Genomic DNA, 20811 nt, shown 5'->3' on the forward strand with positions numbered 1-20811 from the left:
CGAATTTCTGTTGGATAATTTCTGGTTCACATTACTCCACCAGATGTTGCTATGTATATTTTCTCCAGTTGTGTATCTCTTCTAGATGCATATGAAATAAACACTGTATCATTGAGCAGTCTGCCACACAATGTCAAGTGAAATCCCAATAGGCATGCATCTATGGTCTTTTTATTTCCAGCTTCTGAATTTAAGTTAAAATCATTGCTTATCTTTTTATGTGAAGAGTAGATTCTGTTATCTTTTGTTAATTCAAAATCTAGAAAGATATATATATATATATCTGTTTTAGAAAAGTAGTTTCCCTTAGTTAGAAGATCAGTATGGCAAATAGTCCTTTTTGGGGATGAATGAGGAGGCAAAAGATAGCAAAATAAGTTTTTTTTTTTTTTTTGACTTTGTTTTTTACCTACAAGATCATATATATAGTTTGTAAAAAAAAAAAAAAAAGTACACCCTTTTGGGTGGAGGGCATGGTGTTTTGTCCACAGAATTAAAGCTTAAAATCATTCTTAGAACAGTGGAGAGACATGTGATTTCATATGATGAAACTGAAAATTATCATTAACGAAGCAGTTTTAATTTAGAGAAGCATAAAGGATACCTTCAGAAATATGTAACAAGTGAAAGAAAACTGCTCATATAGTAGGATACTTGTAGTACATGTAGTAGAAATATTCAGCTGATAGACTAACTATGTGTTTCATTAACATGCATGTAATACATCAAGATCTACAAAACAGCCTCTTGTGTATTGGGAATGCTCTCTGTGGGGTATTTATGGAGGGCATGAATATAAGTTACAAAATACAAGTTACAAAAAATAGAGAGGAAGCTATAAGCTGTAATTTACAAGTATCCTTATAGATTTGATCATAAATACAAGTAACATAATATTTTATAAATTAAGTCTCAGAATACCTTTGATATCTGTAAACCCTATACATTCTCATGCTTTGGAATCTCTACTGATTTGTCTGAAACTATAAAAAATTTCTTGTTAATCTAGAAATAGCTATGTAGCAAATACCCTAAAATGCAAATCACCAGATTATTAAAAGATAAGCACTTCCACATCTTAACTATAGCCAGGAATGTATTGGTGTTATAGTGTAATTTACCCAAACTGCAATAAACTTGACATCTCAATTAACTAAAAAGCATAGTAGATTTTTGTTGTTGTTGTTGTTGTTGTTACTGTTTTTCTTCAGTCATGTGTAACTATTTGGGACCCCACTTGAGCTTTTCTTGGCAAAGATATTAAAGTGGTGTGCCATTTCCTTTTCCAGCTCATTTTAGAGATAAGGAAATTAAGGCTAAATGGGATTAATTGATTTGGCCAAGGTCAAAGAGCTAGTAAGTGTCTAGGGCTGGACTGGAACTTGATTAGAAAATTAGTACATGAATCCTGAATCAAGGCCCAGCACTATATCCACCATGCTATTTAATAAATTTAGTATTCATTTAAACTTCTGAATATATCTTTTGTCAATAAATTGTCTTTTTATGATTCAAAAGAGTGAAAACAACTTCATATGCTCTAATTGATAACAAGAAAAATTGATAAGAAGGAAAGATTTGGTTTATTATATTTTAGAAATTTTACATATAAAATAGTAAAAATACCTGAAATAATTATATATTAATTGCAATACATTTTCCATCAGTCAGAACAAGAAGGCTTATAAATGTTAATTGATATACTCAAATGCTTTGTTTGTAGTACAATTCTCATTTGTAAAGAAAAATAATCAATTTCTGAAGTTCTTGTGGCTTGAAATCTCATAACCATATATGATGTCAAAACAAATATGTGAATAGAGTCCAGTTAATGATGACAAATGCCTAATTTTTTTTAAAAATTGGTTTTGATTATTCACCTAATCTTTTTTATTTTGTTTTACTTACTTAGGTGTTGAATACAGTATATCAAGGTTTTTTGTTTTTATTTTTGTTTTTGTTTTTTCTGACAAGAAACTAGCATTCCCAGTATATGTTGTTGAAAATAAAAGCAAGTTATATTTGACTTCTACTTGTATAAAACAGCAGAGGGATATGTGATAAAGGTTTAAAGATCTCAAGATAATCCCTACTCATATCACATGATCTCTTAAAAAAGAGATAGTAGTATATCAAAGTCTCAACAAAAGAATGTACTACGAGGGTGGCTATATATTCAATGATTGTCACATCCTACTAGTATGTGGCAGAAAGTCAAGGGTTAATGGCCAACAGCTGCATATGAGGACTTCAGTGGAAAGAGCTGGAGTGTCAGAACTGGGAATGAATATAAAACAGAAATTGCATTACAAAGTCAGGATCAAAAAAACACAATGTCATGATGGAGAGAGCCATGTCAGCTGGAAAGATCAAAGCTGGGTTGAGACAATTAAGTGGGCAATCAGGAAAAAAGGTGAAAGGGCATAAAAAGCCAAGAGCAAGCTGAGGTCAAAATACAGGAGAAATCAACTCCTGTGGGAGTTATTGAGTGTGTGGAGTTTGCTGCCCTGCACAGTATTTGGATTTCTTTAAATAATGTGCCCCTCTTGCTGCTTAAAGGGATTAGTCTGTCAGAAATTGGTATCTGGACAATAGCAAAATAAATTGTTGGTATGGTCAATTTAAATTAACTAACTATTCATTTTAGTGAAATAATCAAACATTTGTTGGTTTAGATTGTTGAGTCAAATATAAACTCCTTATCCTGACATTTAAGAACTTCCACAATCTGATTTTATTTTATTTTATTAATTATTTATTTTTATTATAGCTTTTTATTTACAAGATATATGCATGGGTAATCTTTCAACATTGACAATTGCAAAACCTTTTATTCCAACTTTTCCCCTCCTTCCCCCCACGCACTCCCCCAGATGGCAGGTTGACCAATACATGTTAAATATGTTAAAGTATAAGTTAAATACAATATATGTATACATGTCTATAGAGTTATTTTGCTGTACATAAAAGAATCAGACTTTTAAATAGTGTACAATTAGCCTGAGAAGGAAATAAAAAATGCAGGTGGACAAAAATAGAGGGATTGGAAATTCTATGTAGTGGTTCATAGTATCTCCCAGAGTTCTTTTGGTGAGGGTAGCTGGTTCAATTCATTACTGCTCTATTGGAACTGATTTGGTTCATCTCATTGTTGAAGATGGACATGTCCATCAGAATTGATCATCATACTGTATTGTTGTTGAAGGATTTAATGATCTCCTGGTCCTGCTCATTTTACTCAGCATCAGTTCATGTAAGTCACTCCAAGTTGGTCATTTATTACAGAACAAGAATATTCTATAATATTCATATACCAAAATTTATTCAGCCTTTCTCCAATTGATGGGCATTCACTCAGTTTCCAGTTTCTGGCCATTACAAAGAGGGCTGCCAGAAACATTCTTGCATATACAGGTCCCTTTCCCTTCTTTAAAACCTCTCACAATCTGATTTTAGCCTAATTTTTCAGAATTATGTAATACCGCTTACTTCAAATGCTCTAAATTCTTGACAAACTGGAGTACTAAGTCTTCCTCCATTCCCATTCTATCTCCCTGATATCTTTCTTGAGCTATGCCATTGATCAAAGTCTCTCATACGACTAGAATGACATTCCTTTCCCATCTCCATCTACTGTCAATCTAATAGTCCATCAATAGGCATTTATTAAACAAATATTTTGATCTAGAATTGTATCATAAAATCAACAAGAATTTATTAAGTACCTACTATTTGCTAGGTATTGTGCTAGGAAATAAATCATATTTTCATACAAAGAACAAAATGCTATTTGATCTCAAGAAGTTTGCAATTTAATGGGATGTCACATTCTGTTCATTGTGCCATCACAGACTATTAAAATTGCTCTCTTCTTTATAAATCTAACTCATGTTACCTCCTTCAATGTAATCTTTCCTGATTCCATCAGCCAAAAGTCCCATTTTCCTTTACCAAATCTCCCATAGTATCTCATAATGTCATGTACTTCTCTAATATATTTATTATATTATGTCACATATCTGAATTATTTATGTGCATGTGTGATATTTTGTGCCACTTATGTGTTGTAAGCTTCTTAAATAAAGGGATGATGTCATTTTTCTTTTTTATATTTCAATTACCTGAGGATCTATATCATATGTACATGCTGAAGAAATATCTTTTAAATGAGACACCATGTTGTGTTGGTAAAAACCTTATACTTGGCTTCAGAAGAAATGAGTTTCTAAATCAGGTGTTTTACACATTAGCTACTTAACATAAGGCAAATTATTTAATCGCTTAGGCCTTAATACATGTATCTTTACATTTATGTTTCGTTTCCTTTTGTTTTTAAATGATCTCTTCCAGAATAAACAATGAATTGAGTTCAATAAAATTGTATTGATTAAATTAATGACATTAAAACAACATCAGAGCTGGATATTGTAGGGGCCCAGTGAGTGCAAACAAAATAAAAAAATATCTCCTGCCCCTCTAAATTATATCTACAAGGTCAGTTGTTGCTTAAAGGTCAATCCTACAACCACACATGTAAACACTTTTTTCTTTGTGATAGCAGATTTAATAGTTGGTGTTTTGACTTTTTCCTAAAAATAAAAATAATTCACAACAATCTGTATGGTTGTCATATCATTTTATTGACTCATAGTGGACTTGTTCTTTGTGAAACCCAAATAATTTTTTTTTAAAAAAAGCATTTTGTAGCCATGCCTCTTCTCATCTTTTATTTTTGGAACTGATATTTAATCTCAAGTATAAGATATCATACCCTGTCAAAAATGTTAAGAAAATATTCACTTATTATACAATGCATTCACTATCTTGGCTATGTCATTTTTATATTTGAAGGGTATGCCATTTATGCCTGTATCCTATTAATTGATAAAACATGTTGAAACAATTCATGAAAAGGCACACATCTTTTGAGAACTCCAATAGAGCAGTCTTTCAAATTGACATTATCTATTAATGCTATTCTTGGTCTGGACATTCAAATAATTATGAATATACTTTATTGCATCATTATTTAATACAACTATATTCTTTCCATCTTTTTTTTTGAATAGCATTATAGATTTTGCCAAATAGATTGCTAAAATTTAATATATTCAATAAATATTATTATTCTCCTCATCCTACTTAGTAACTATTAAATTAAAAAAATAAATTTATCCTTTATGAAATACTTTTAATATGTTATGTATTATCTTCACAATCACTACTCCCTTTTCCAGTTAATATTTTAAATAGGAGATTACATTTTCTTATTTTTTATTCCATAGAAGCTACTATTAAGTAAATCTCTCAATCATTTAAAAAATTGAAAGAAAAGTCCTGTGTACACCAAAATATTCATAGTGCCATTCTAGTAGCAAAAGATTAAAAACCAAGCAGATGGTCAGTGAATTGGAAATGACTAACCAAAACTCTGCACATGAAAGTCTTGAAAGGCAAAAAATAAATAGGAATAATTCTAATATGCATGGGGAAATTAAGAATTAATTAAGAGTAGAATAAGCAGAATCCTTACTACAATACGTATTTATAACATGTGTTGATACATATATGAATGCATGTAATGTATTTTTATACATATATGAAAACATATATGGGTATACATGATACAATTTAAGAGGATAACCTGTGAATGGCATAACTTTTCTGAACAATGCAATGATCCAAGACAACTCTGAAGAATTTATGATGTAAAATGCTTTCCATCCTAGAGAAAGAACTGATGGCATCTAAATAGAGAATGAAGCATACTCTATTTTTTTCTTTTTCTTGAAGGCATTTTTTGTAGTTTTTGTTCTATATTTTTGTTCAGAGCATGACTATTGTGAAAATGTTTTGTATGACTATACCTGTAGCATATTAGTAGTCATTCCCATTGAGAGAGAAGAAAGGAAAAGACTGGAGAATTCAGGATTAAAAAAATATATGTATTAAAAAGTGTTTTAACTTATAAATGAGGAAAAACAAAAAAAAATACTAAATAAAAGCATTTTTAAAAGAATTTTATTTTCATATTCTTTGAAAACTCACTCACTGGGGAACTATTTTTATATCTGTTTAATTCTTGGTCATCAGACACATTTCAGAAAAGTGTGATTCAGTTTTTTCCCTCACACCTTTCTTTCCCATCCTAGTTGTATTAATTTTGTTCATGCAAAATTTTTTCAAGTTTATAAAACCCAAACTTTACGTTTTATTTTTTGTCAGCACCTTTATCTTTCATCTGTTTGTGAAGTCTTCTACTCCAGCCTAGGCTATAGTGTTTTAATAATTCTTTTTGAATATATTTTGTGACATGATTGTTAAAATATTCAGGCCTTATGATTTTTAGATTTGCCCTGTCATCTTTTTTTAATTCCACAATGATCACTATTTGTATCTTATTTTACATTATAGATTAAATCTTTCTCTTAGGGAAAAATATGAATTATACTTGTCACATGGGCTTACTTGCACTCTCTGAAACAGATATTAAGAATATTTTGGGTGTATTTATGCTAATGAGATCTCCAGAAGGCAAGTTCTGCCTTTTATTAAAGCCTTTTATTAAAATGTATTTTTGAATTCAGCTATACATACATATACATCCACACATATAATATAGACAATATTATGATAATAGATGATGTATGTTAGATATACATATGTAAACATATATTGCATAATATATACAAACATGTATAAACAATATAATGTATATGTGCCCATGTATGATATATGGGAATTATGTACATATATCTATCTGTATGCAGTGCTTAATATTGTAATTAATACAAAAATATTTGTTTAGTTTAAAATATGTATACTCACATATATATGTATGTATATGTATGTATACTCTATAGCTATATATGCATATCTACACACACACACACTCACATATAAACAGATACCTACAATTCCTCACAATTTATTTATCTTGCAGGTCATTTTCCTGACATAATGCATTCTTAAATTGTATTGAAAAAGGTACAATTTTTAGAATGAACAAATTGAGTTCTTTTATAACCAGACCTGATTAGAGTGCATTATAGACATTTTCTTCAGTTCTAGTCACCAAATTTTATGAAGCTCTGTCAATAAAAGGTTATCAAGTCCTAACTTACTATGAATTATTTACTGAAGATACTAAAGACTATTACCAAGATGGTAAGAAGATGGGAAAACATACCACTCCAGGTTAAACCGATGGAATTGGGAATGCTTAGTCTGGAAGAGAGAGAAGACCTATGGTAGGATCTGGAAGATCAAAGCTGAACTTAAACCTTTGAAGAATTGTTCTTCAAAGCTTTGATTTGCTCTTTCCTGCAGAAAACAGAATGAGGAATAGTAAATGAAGTTCTAGAGTAAGCCAATTTGTATTTGATATAAAATGGGAAAAAATAAGAAAAGAAATCCCAATAATTAGAATGGTCCAGAAATTAAATTGACTATCTCAGGAGGTAATGAATGGGATTACCATTCCTGAGTTGTGAAGCTGACTCTGAGTTTGTGTTCATTGTGGATGCCCCAGAAGAGATTTCTGCATACGTTCAGATTGAATGAGATATTATCTCTGAGTTTTCTTGCAGGAGATCAAGGAGTACAAGGATAAATTTAGTGACATTGAAAAGAGTTATTTCTGTAGTACAAAAGTTACAAAAATTGTGTGACAAGGGACTACAGTGAAGAAGGAGATTATAGATATATAGATTTTTTCCATAAATTCTTTAGTGATAGAGAATGAAATAAGAGAGTAACTTGACAAGTTAGTAAATTTTTTTTGCAGTAAAATGTTAAATCTAATTCCAACTATGTCTATTAATGTACCATGTTCTCCAGCTACTAGAATGAAAGGAAGGGGAAAAAATATTATTTGCTTACTTTCAGGCATTTTGTGGCTTTAATTAAGACTTGTAAATTACTCCACAAATAATAAATATTGTTATAATCATCCTAGGACATTACACTAACCAAATTTCTCTCCAAAACATTTACTTCTACATACATTTTGCTCAGGCAGCCCATCTAATCAATCAGCACCAGTGTATAATTGAAAGATTTTAATGTAGTGAGAAATTATTTTAGTGAAGCATTTGGATATAACATAAAACTAAAAATGCAATCATTAAAATTTCTAAAGCCCTGGAGACTGTCCTATTGTATGTGTTCATGTGTGACAGTACTCCATCTATTCACTAGTGTTATATAAAACTCCTTTAGTCCTCTGCTCTGTGAAAGCATCTATTTTTGCTTATTGATTCCATGTAGTCAAGTGTGAGTTGAATTCCCTGAGTTCTAATAATATATACACTGAGCAAACTTTGTTGATAAAAATGTTTATTATGTTGTAGCATGAGGAATGAGCATAAAAGAATTTCAATTCAATCATAACTGTATTCCCAATTGAAGTGTGATGGTAAATTCACAGATAAAATGAAAGATTAATTCATGGAGATGGCAGTTTGGCAGCCACATATTATTACTGTATTATTCATCTTGCAGCTTTCAGAATAGTGCTTTTTTTTCCTTCATGCTTTTTATACATATAAATTTTAGATTGTTTACCAAAAATAGAAATGAACATTTTCCTTTGTTAAACTTTGTGATGAGGAGCAACTCTACCTGAGATTAGGTAAAATTACTGACAAATCTATTACTACATAGTTACTGAGCCTGCACCATTTTCAAGATAATATTTGTCATTCAGGGAAGTTCAAAGAAACATAAAATCAGTCCTTATCCTTAAACAATGTATAATCTAATTAGGGACACTGCCTCTGGGCATCACCTATAATAATTTTCAGGAACTAATATGTGAGCCTGAAACATATTAAGTATTAATAAAAGTTTCATTTGGATTGAATTTACTTGCCAAAAATGTAATGATGAATCAGTTGTTGAATAAGTAAATTTCATAAGAAGAATAAAAGAACACTAAAAACCGAAATGATAAGGGAAAGCTTAGGAGAAAAGAGGGACCATTCTTTTACATGTAATTTATGGAAATTACTGTGATAAACTAGACATTTTTCACTTCTCATGGCCTATGACTCATCAAGGAATTTTCTTCTTCTAGGGAAACTGAGGAGAAAAGTTGAAGCTGTTTCAGAAATGTATGCTTTTACTATAGGAACTCGTAAACTCTTCCATTCTGATTTCAGAGAGCATAGGTCTCCCCCTCTTATCCTCTCCTAAAAATAAAAATAATATTCAAAAAGCCTTTATTAGAATATAATTCCTTATATGTCCCTCTTAAAAATAAAACATAAAAGTACATATACCTGAGCCAGGGAATCCTGAAATGTTTCTAATAGAAGAAATTTCTTCTATTAGACCTTTTAATTAGGTAAGGTGTTGCTAGCAGTGAGGACAATATGTGTCTGAAAAGACTTTACTAGGCAAGATGAAGAGAAGAGAAATTTCATCAAAAATTAGAATATGAGGTACCTTGCAAAATGTAAAACATTATACAAATGGAAGCTAAAATGGTTTTTGATCAAATGTACACAACTCAGAATATGGATATATAGAAAAACAGTTTCATAGATTGGTTTTCAGGAAAAACATTCAAGATTTATTTTACTTTTAAATATTTTATTATGACAACATGAACTTATTTTCTAATTGAGAGTAGCCTGACTTTTACCTGGAATGTGCCTTTTGGAAATTTATAAGGTAATAGGAGACATTGCTCAAAAAATTAGATTTGGATGACTTTCAGCTTTGCAGCGAGTATGTGGTTCCAGATCTGTATTGTTGCACCATAGAGAATTTGACTCAATGTTTTGTTTTGCAACGCTTTGGTAGCAGGATTTATTCATTGTCATTACTTGTACAATAAATTTCAATATTATTCCAATTTGACTCAATAAAGCAAAATAAAACTTGAATTCTTCCAAAAGGCTAAGTTCCTCAGATATACATCAAAAGCATACAAGATTCCGTTACAGATAGGACTATAGAAAAAACTTTATTCAAAAGTCAATTGGGTGTTGATATTAAGCAAGATGCTACTCAGAAAGACATATGATGAATAACTATATCTAATCTGTCTTATTTTCAAAGTATAAAAAAAGGCTTGGTCAATGTGTGCTAAGATTTTCTCATGTTGTTACTTTAAAATGAAATTGCAATAATGAGATTAAGTCCTAGAATACAATAAAACTCTTAAGTAGTTTTATAATTGTCATATTTTAGCTTGTTTCATATTGACTTGTCTATATACATATTTTATTCCACTGAGATTAATGATCCTTGAGAGAAAAAAATATGTTGTCTATATATTTGCATACCTAGTTTTCTATCTTTGCTTATTGTACTTATTGAATAAAGGAATAGAAGAATGAAATCCTCAGTAATGCAAAAGATTGATCTAAGCATCCACACTAGAAAAACAAAGTGGACAGAAGACATATACTGCCCAAATTTTAAGATGAAGCATGATAGGTAGACTGACAAATTATTCTAATATATGTGTCTTTGTCAAGCATTAGAGTGAGATATTGAACTAATCCCAGAATTTAGCAAAGGTAGAATACTAGGCTGAATTGTGATTGATATTTATTTGGCTTCCAAAATGTTTCATTTTGGCAAAAGCACATTTCTTTGACACCAATATATTTTTAAAAATTTTTAATAATAGTTTTTTTTATTTTCTTTTTTTTTTCTTTTTTCCCCCCTCTGGTAATTTTTTTAAATATTTTATTTAATAATAACTTTATATTGACAGAATCCATGCCAGGATAATTTTTTTACAACATTATCCCTTGCACTAGTTTCTGTTCCAATTTTTCCCCTCCGCCCTCCACCCCCTCCCCTAGATGGCAAGCAGTCCTATATATGTTGGATATGTTGCAGTATATCCTAGATACAATATATGTTTGCAGAATCGAACAGTTCTCTTGTTGCACAGGGAGAATTGGATTCAGAAGGTAAAAATAACCCGGAAAGAAAAACAAAGATGCAGATAGTTCACATTCATTGCCCAGTGTTCTTTCTTTGGGTGTAGCTGCTTCTGTCCATCATTTATCCATTGAAACTCAGTTAGGTCTCTTTGTCAAAGAAGTCCACTTCCATCAGAATACATCCTCATATAATATCGTTGTCGAAGTGTATAATGATCTCCTGGTTCTGCTCATTTAACTTAGCATCAGTTCATGTAAGTCTCGCCAAGCCTCTCTGTATTCATCCTGCTGGTCATTTCTTACAGAACAATAATATTCCATAATATTCATATACCACAATTTACCTAGCCATTCTCCAATTGATGGGCATCCATTCAATTTCCAGTTTCTAGTCACTACAAACAGGGCTGCCACAAACATTTTGGCACATACAGGTCCCTTTCCCTTCTTTATCTCTTTGGGATATAAGCCCAATAGAAACACTGCTGGATCAAAGGGTATGCACAATTTGATAACTTTTTGGGCATAATTCCAGATTGCTCTCCAGAATGTTGGATTTGTTCACAACTCCACCAACAATGCATCAGTGTTTCCCGCATCCCCTCCAACATTCATCATTATTTTTTCCTGTCATCTTAGCCAATTTGACAGGTGTGTAGTGGTATCTCAGAGTTGTCTTAATTTGCATTTCTCTGATCAATAATGATTTGGAACACTTTCATATGAGTGGTAATAGTTTCAATTTCATCACCTGAAAATTGTCTGTTCATATCCTTTGACCATTTATCAATTGGAGAATGGCTTGATTTCTTATAAATTAGAGTCAGTTCTCTATATATTTTGGAAATGAGGCCTTTATCAGAATCTTTAACTGTGAAGATGTTTTCCCAGTGTGTTGCTTCCCTTCTAATCTTGTTTGCATTAGTTTTGTTTGTACAAAGGCTTTTTAATTTGATATAATCAAAATTTTCTATTTTGTGATCAGTAATGGTCTCTAGTTCATCTTTGTCTCACAAATTTCTTTCTCCTGAGAGATAAACTATCCTATGCTCCTCTAATTTATTTATAATTTCATTTTTAATGCCTAGGTCATGGACTCATTTTTGATCTTATCTTGGTATATGGTGTTAAGTGTAGGTCCATGCCTAATTTCTGCCATACTAATTTCCAGTTATCTCAGCAGTTTTTATCAAATAATGAATTCTTATCCCAAAAGTTAGGATCTTTGGGTTTGTCAAACACTAGATTGCTATAGTTGACTATTCTGTCTTGTAAACCTAACCTTTTCCACTGATCAACTAATCTATTTCTTAGCCAATACCAATACCACCAGTTTTGGTGACTGCTGCTTTATAATATAATTTTAGATCAGATACAGCTAAGCCGCCTTCATTTGATTTTTTTTTTCATTAATTCCCTTGAGATTCTCGACTTTTTATTGTTCCATATGAATTTTGTTGTTATTTTTTCTAGATCATTAAAATATTTTCTTGGAAGTCTGATTGGTATAGCACTAAATAAATAGATTAGTTTAGGGAGTATTGTCATCTTTATTATATTCGCTTGGCCTATCCAAGAGCACTTAATATTTTTCCAATTATTTAAGTCTGACTTTATTTGTGTGGAAACTTTTTTGTAATTTTGCTCATATAATTCCTGACTTTCCTTTGGTAGATAGATTCCCAAATATTTTATGCTATCAACAGTTATTCTGAATGGAATTTCTCTTTGTATCTCTTGCTGTTGGGTTTTGTTGGTGATGTATAAAAATGCTGAAGATTTATGGGGATTTATTTTGTAGCCAGCTACTTTGCTAAAATTATGAATTATTTCTAATAGCTTTTTAGTAGAATCTCTGGGGTTCTCTTGGTATACCATCATATCATCAGCAAAGATTTTATTTTCAAGATACACACAAAGATACTTTTCAATATTCAACCTTACAAAACCTTGTATTGCAATTTTTCTCTTCTCTCCTCCCATTCCCCTCCCCTAGAGAGCAAACAACCCAATATATGTCAAACATGTAACACTAATGTTTTGCTGCTGATGCTAGCTGGCCATAATTCCTAGAACCACACAATCACAGAAGAAAAAAATAAATAATCCTAAGAACAATAAAAAGATGAATGGTGACATCTGAAGCCTGCCTATGTTATCTTATTAAATATGAATTGTATTCATCAAAATATTACTGGAAAAATGTATAAGAGAAAAATAAGGCAGGCTAATATATTGGGAATGAAAATTAATATAGACAGCTGAGCAGTAAACCTCCTGATTGATACCTCATTTAATGTTAATTTCCAATTGCTTTATTAAACAAAGTTATCACAATATTTTTCTTTGCCATAAAATCATGTATCCTTGTGCTGTGGAGATAAGAGATATGCTTAGAGTGAGTAAAGGTATCCAAAGATGAATTTTTCTCTATAAAGTTAAATTCCAACAATCCTGAAATATTGCTCAAATGAGGCATTGGTACCTCTGAAAGACTAAAAGTAAAGAGAGGGAAAAAATAGCATTTATATAGCACTTACTATGTATGAAAAAGCATTTTATAATACCTCATTTGATCTTTAAAATAGCTCCAAGATAATTTCTTTTATTATATCCATTTTCTGTAGGTCAAACTGAAAAGTTAAATAACTTGTCCAGAATCATACAACTAGTTAAGTGAATAAGGCTAGATTTATATTCAGGTGTTCTCCATTCCAACACCAATTCTCTATATAACATATCACTTGCTTATCATATTTCAGAATAAAGAGGAAAATGTTTTAGTGAATTGGGAAGGTTATTATATTGAATTCTATTGAATTCAACATATTTTTATGCACCTATTATATTCAAGCTATTGTCTTTGGTGCTGAGAGAAGAAGGAGTAGGAAAAGCGGAGAAGAAGAAGAAATATGAGGGAGAGGAGGGAAAAGAGAAGAAAGAGGAGGAGGGAAAGAAGAAAGATGACAATGATAATGATGGTGATTAGAAACATTTATATAGCACTTTAATGTTTGGAAAAGCACTGCATATGCTATCTCATTGTACCTTCATAACAACTTTTATGAGGGAGTTGCCATTATAATATCCATTTAGTAAATGAAAAAGCAAAGGCAGATTAAAGATTGAGTGATTAGCCCAGGGTCATACAGCTACTAAATGTGTTATGTGGCATTCAAAATTTCTCTTCTTCACAGCTCGTGATCTAACATATTCTATAGACAGAGGGGTTAATGAAACAGATTTAACACCTTTAGAGTTCAAGTCTAATGCTTCATTTCATAGATGAGAAAACTAAAGCCCAGACTAAGTGACGTTGCCAAAGCAATACTAGAATAATAATTTAAAAAAAAAGAGCTGAGATTTGAACCCAGATGCTTTGTTGCCAGATACAGTATTCTTCCCACTTTAGGATGATGGGCCCAAACTCACAAATAAATCAAAAGCACATTGAAAGTAATGCAAAGTAATTTCAAAAAGGAAAAAAAGCTGCTAATATCTGGGGAACATAGGGAAATCAAGAAAAGTATTTTATATAAGGTGCCATCTGGGTTCTGCTTTGAGAGAAGCTAGGGTCTATGGGAGATTTATGGGAAAAATGCATATAAAAATCCATAAAGTTCCAATCAGAGGGAATACCCAATCAAATGAAATCACATATCTTCCCCAGGATAACTCCAATAGTTTTAGTGATTATGGCCTATATGTGAAAAATGGTGTTTGAGAGTAAGGGTGGCAGGGTATGAATGGAGCAGGGTGAAATGTCCTCTGTTGGGTCACCTTGCTTCTGTGTAATTGCTCATCAAAAGCTTTGTGTTTTAGCAAAAGTGGACCCATTATTTTTCCTTCTGCTGACAAAACAAGAACAGGAGGCCTAAATTTGATCAGGATATTGAAGTCAACAACTGCACTCTGACAAGAATGTCTGTGATATATTTAGTAGCTTTGCCTAGCTATGATCTCATTTTCTGAAATATAAGCCTTGCTGCAATAGAACGCTAGTGAAGTGTCATTTTTAAGAGCTATTCTGGTGCTAACTTAAGATTCTAATGGGATTGCTTTTTGGCTTTCTCAACCCAAATAGAACTTCTTCCCTGTGAAATTGGACCCACATTATCACAATATTAGGGGAAAATATCAAAAAAAATATCCCTATATACCTAACAAGTCTGAGGAAAACTAGTCCTGGAGCTACACATTGCATCTTCCTCCTTAATCTGTTACTCAATGCTCACAAGGCCGCTTTACATTTATATAAATATTTCTCTTGAATTACCCAGAGATAAAACACCCAAAGCATCAAATCTTGCTTCAGGTTGTTGCTAACTAAATATTTGGGAGAGGGGGTGAAATTGATTAAAGAAAGAACAGCCCCTGTGAAGTAAGTAAAAGCAGATGGAACTTATTCAGGATCTTGAAATGCTCCTCTAAATATCATCACAAATCCCCCAACCCTGTTTCTTCATCATGGAATAATATCAAATACTATCCATAGTATGTGGTTTATATAAATAAAAGATTTCAAATGGATCAAAGGCCAGCAGCCTTTTAATTCCTAAGGGCAAAAGTGATTCCCTGCATAAATATATTATTTTGTTTTGGCTTGGTTTTGATAAGGGGTGGTTAAGGAAAACAAAAATAAGTGGAGTAGCCTCTCTCATCTATCTTATATTTATCTCATCTTTAATTATTTGAATTCAAAACAAAAACAATTGTGTTTTATTAGCTGTGGCTGTCCAGGAAGACATACCAGGTGTTATAGCGTCATTTTCTTGATCAGAAATATATTTTTGTTCTTTTGTTCTTTAATCATTTTTATGGTAGCTCAGGGCCTGATTTGGCGGCTCTTTTAAACTTCAGCATTCTCACCTTGTGGCTACAAAGCCAGCCTTTTTTTATTGGCAAAGGCCCTTTTCTACAGAGACATTCTTTATGCTTTTGAAGGGTTTGAAAAAGGCAATAGGCTTGATGATTAAAATCCTTTTGAATAAACCTCAATAAGTGCCAATCTACACAATACACTCTTTCTTACAGGGCATGGATTGCTCCACAAAGTTGGAATTTGACCCTTTTTTAATGCCAAAAGTTTGTTTTCCTTTCCAAACTTAACATTTTCTACTAACATAAATAGGTTTTGCTTGTTTATTTTATTTTTTATTAATGGAATTGCCCCACAAAGCAGAGAAAAAAAAAAAAAACTTTAAATAATTTTGATGAGACTAATTCAGCAAAATTATCCCAAGGACATTTAAGCATTAAAATGGAAAGATAACAAACAAAAAAATGGAAAAGAAATGCAAAAAAAAAGTATTGTTGCTTTATTTAATAATAAACTGTCTTCACTGTCTATTATCAAGAAAAATCATTATAATTGGATTTATCATTACAATTTAAGCTGTATTTCTCCAGGAGGAGGTAAAAATGGCATTAATGGGAAAAAGTGAGGGAAAACATCTACTTAGTGAAGATATAAAAAGAGCAAATGCAAGTTACATGTGACACAATTGTTCATGTTAGCAACTGATTCACAATTTATCCAAAATATATAAAGTAAACAAACACATAGGGGAAAAAAACAAACCTCAGACATTTTGGATATCAGTAAAACTACATAAGAGAACATCACCAAAAACCAACTGATAGCATTCCTTCCCCACTTAATTAGAATTTTTTTTACAGGAATCACACATTCACATTTTGAGAGCATTGTTGATAAGAATAACAGTAGAAAACAGGCATCCATTCACAGTGACATTATATAGTAAGTTATGTCTTTGCCATCATTAATTTGATTTAAAAATATAGAGTATATATGTTTATACTAGCCTGGTTATTTTTATTTAAATGGTAGTAGTGATTTTTAAAAAATGATTGTAGTGAAAAATATATCTTTAATGCCTCTCAAAAAACTATTTCCAATCCACATATCTACATTATTTAAAGTTCCTTTCAACAGTTAACAAAAGAAATACATTTGTTCAATTACCTTCTGATTAGTAACATTAAGCTGGGGGAGGGGGCAAGAAACCAGAAACATTGGTGATCTGTTAAAAGCCAACAATAATGAAGGGCAGTCCTTATTATAGGCAAGTAATGTGATTCTTTTTTTTTTTTTCCATCCTTGCTTACTCCCAGTGGTTTCATGGTGCCAAGCTCACCCTTGTTGAGTAGCTATTGTCAAATTATGTTACAGCCCAGGTCCCAGGTTTATGCTTTACAGAAAGGGACCATATTTGGGTTACCATTTGAATCAGGAAAAAAAAACCGGGTTTATTGGGTAGTCACCAGAAAAGATTATGCTGGCAGTAAGAAGGGAGTAATGCATCAATCACACTTTTAAAAGGCACAGAGAGTACAGCAATAGCCAACAAATGGTTGGGCAGGGAATGGGGTTAGTGAGGGACGTAAACGGCAAGAGAAAAAAAAAAAAAAGAAAAGAAAACAAAGGCACATAGAGTCAGTTATGTAATTCCTGATGGAGCTGAGAGTGCTCAAGGGGTAGAGTTTTGAATCCTATTCTCTTAGGCTTCTAATAAGAGGACATGGCCTAACTTTATCCATATTCATCAGCATATCATCTCAGTGTTATCAGTACTAGCTTAGAGTTCCCTAATTAGTGTAATATTTCTCTATTTTTGCAGCAAGTATGGTATTTATCTAGAGTTCACAGATCTAGAGTCTTTCATTAGATCCTAGATGACTCTTCGTGATTTAGCACATAGGATCTGAATTTGGGGCAGTTAAGTGGAGTAGAGTTTTAGATTCTAGATGGAGTTCTAAACCTGAAGTTAGGAAAACATATCCCAGAATACTTCTGGACTCAAATACTTACTATCAATGTGACTGAAATGACTGAACAACAATGACAATTCTGATGTTGTATTAATTAATTTATGAACTTTTTTTTTGTAATGTTTCCTATTACATTTTTGTTTCCTGTTTCCTATTTACTGTTGCCTTTCACTGGCTACTTAAATACATATGATACTAACTGGTAAGATGATAGGGTAGGGGGTGGGGAAGCCATAAAAAGATACAATTTAAACCAAAATAATCAACTCATTCCTATAGCCTGCATCTGTTTATAATGAGACTTGAAGCCACATCATCTTTACCCTTGTTCCTACTCTGTGTGTTATTTTATGAGGTCTATCATTAATCCTCTATTACTAATAGAGTTAAAAGATAATTGGAGAGATAATTTATAGTAAACACCTTCCTTTTGAAGATGAGGATACTGAGGCAGGCAAGTTAAATGATTTGTCCCAACTCTCACTTAATAACAAGTATAGCATTTCATAATGTAGTGATGGTTGGACTAAAAATTAAAAAGTTTGGGCTGATTTTTCAGTTTGAAAATTGCACTTAATAGCGATATGATACACTGAGCAGATCTCTGGATCTAACTGAAATTTGCTTATTTTTAAAGCAAAGATGGCTATCCTTGAAAATCTTCATTGAGCTCTATCTTTCCTTGGTTCTAAATGGAGAATTTGGGTCTTGAATATAGATCTCTTGATTTCTAAAGTCAGGACTTTTTCCATTACATTGCACAAGATACATCTAATTAATGAACACTGATATTGCTGATGAAGAAAGGGTGCAAACAGTCTCCATTAAAGGATAAAAGAAACCTCTACTCAGCATGAAATCTTAGCTCACTTTGGTTTGGTTGCATGCAGTACATGCAATGTTTTCTCTCAGGGGGCCATATTTCTCTCCCTTGGCTCATTTCTACTATGCACTTTTCCTTTAATCCCTGAAGGGTCTCAGGTCATCAGCAACACATGAATTCATTTTGCTATTTAATCATACAGCCTCCTCTGAAAATCATTAATACAAAACATTGAGTGGCATGCTCTGGAATGTTTAAAAAGAGCACAAAGCCAAAGAAAAAACTTATTCACATCATGTTTTAAACATATGCAAAATATGTTGAGTTTTCAGGTCAAAGCTCTATTCTACACATTAAAAGAAACATCTGTGTCTCTTTCTTTTATGAGTGGAATCCCATAGGTGCCCTAACATTAAAGACATCTCCAAGTCAAAAATCTTCAGCAGAAGAAATGGAAAGGCTGGATAACTTCAAACTAAAAGCCTTGACCTTGTTCTTTTGAAATCTCCAGAGGAATCTTGGTCCTCCATCTTAAATCAAATAAGTTTGATGGTCTTTGCTGCCTTCCATATGGAAGCCAGTGTACTTAAGTGTCAAGATGCTATTTCAATAGGAAAACCACTCCAGAAACGAAGCAGTTTCCTTAGGTCAAGTCCAAAGACATAATTATTCACTTGCTAATCAGAAGCCAGGAAGGAAATTTCTATCTGGAACTTCTAGCATCACCTATGGCACAAATCACACAGTATAACAGTAAGAACTGCTTTCCAAAATATACTGTTACATCTCACTAACTGAGACACAATGGTCCAGCAATAGCTACAGACCTTCAGCAATAAAGATGTGCTTTTTTCATTTCCTGAGGTGGCCTATCTTTTGACAGACTGACATTATCTTCCAAGCCCTTCAGACTATCTCTGACTTCCTTATAAGCAAGTTTGCTGCCTGACATTAGAGGTCAGTCTGAAAGCCCGGGCCAAATGAGCTACACAAAATTATTTTAGTTTAAATGTCATCTCCTTTGATTTCATTGCCTCCCTATTTATTCTTTCTAAGCAGGGAACACAGGAAAAAACTGAGAAAACTTTCAGTTTTATTAGTGTCTTTCTATTTTGCTTTTAAAAAATATGGTTCTTTTTATGATGTATGGTATTTATTTGCTTCAGTTTCCATCCTGTAAAATAATAAAATGCATTAAGTTAGTCTATTCCCTTTGTTGCTACAGCAATAACATTCCTTGCATTTCATGTGGCAGCCCATTGCATTTATGATAGAGAAGAAAATTTTTGATGATAACGAGAAAAGAAATAAATCACCACTTGTATCTTTCTGACATTCAGATTTCTTAATCTCAAATTTGTGAATGCTTTAGAATCTGAAAGCCCAAAAAGTTTAAGGCCTGCAGCAATACATGGGAGTTAATGAGTAGGGATAAGAGGTTGAAGCAGAAAGATATTAATGTCAGGATAAAGTCAGTCATTCTATGAAATCCTGAATCAATAGGAAAGTAAAGACAACTGAAATTTAGGTGTACCCTCAATACCTTAATTTGAATTCTTCCTCATAATGCCCTTTCCCCATCCTCACATAAACCTTTCAAAAATTTGGGGGCAGCAAATAATTTGATTTAAAATGCATATTTGTTTAGTGAAAGGAAAATGGTGTTTAAAATATAAATTGGAGTTGAAATGTCTAAAATCTAACAAGTGTTCAATTTTGGCTTCTACACTATACATATTTATTATAAGGGTTTGATTTTTCTTTTTTTTTCTTTTTCTAGGACAAAAGCAAAAGGGAGAGGAAATAAATGCTTTTAATCAAAATAATAATAATTTATAAAATTTTGGTGAAAATCTTATGTATTTGTTAAAGGTGGACAGAATGTAGTGGTATTAGCTACAGAAAAAAGTATAAGCTTTTGGTTATTATCTTATCATATGTTAGACATAGAACAAACTCTAGGTATCTAGTTATCATAGTTGATAGACTACTATAACTAGAGTTAGGAAGACATGAATTTTAATAATACCTCATGGCTCACTTGCTCTGTAACCTTGTGCAAATCATTTAACTTCTGTTTGCTTTATTTTCCCTGATTATAAAATTAAGGTAATAATTGATATGAAAATCAATTATGAATATATTTCTAAAGTGTTTATTTAGCATGTGGTTGGCACACAGTAGGTCCAAAATAAATGTTGTTGTTGTTAGCAACTCAAACTGAAGAAATACCTAGAAAGAGAAGTAATTTTCTCACATGCAATGCCTTCATATATTTAAATTCCATAATTT

The sequence above is a fragment of the Antechinus flavipes genome, chromosome 2, assembly GCF_016432865.1.
Source record: "Antechinus flavipes isolate AdamAnt ecotype Samford, QLD, Australia chromosome 2, AdamAnt_v2, whole genome shotgun sequence".
Taxonomy (NCBI): Eukaryota; Metazoa; Chordata; class Mammalia; order Dasyuromorphia; family Dasyuridae; genus Antechinus; species Antechinus flavipes.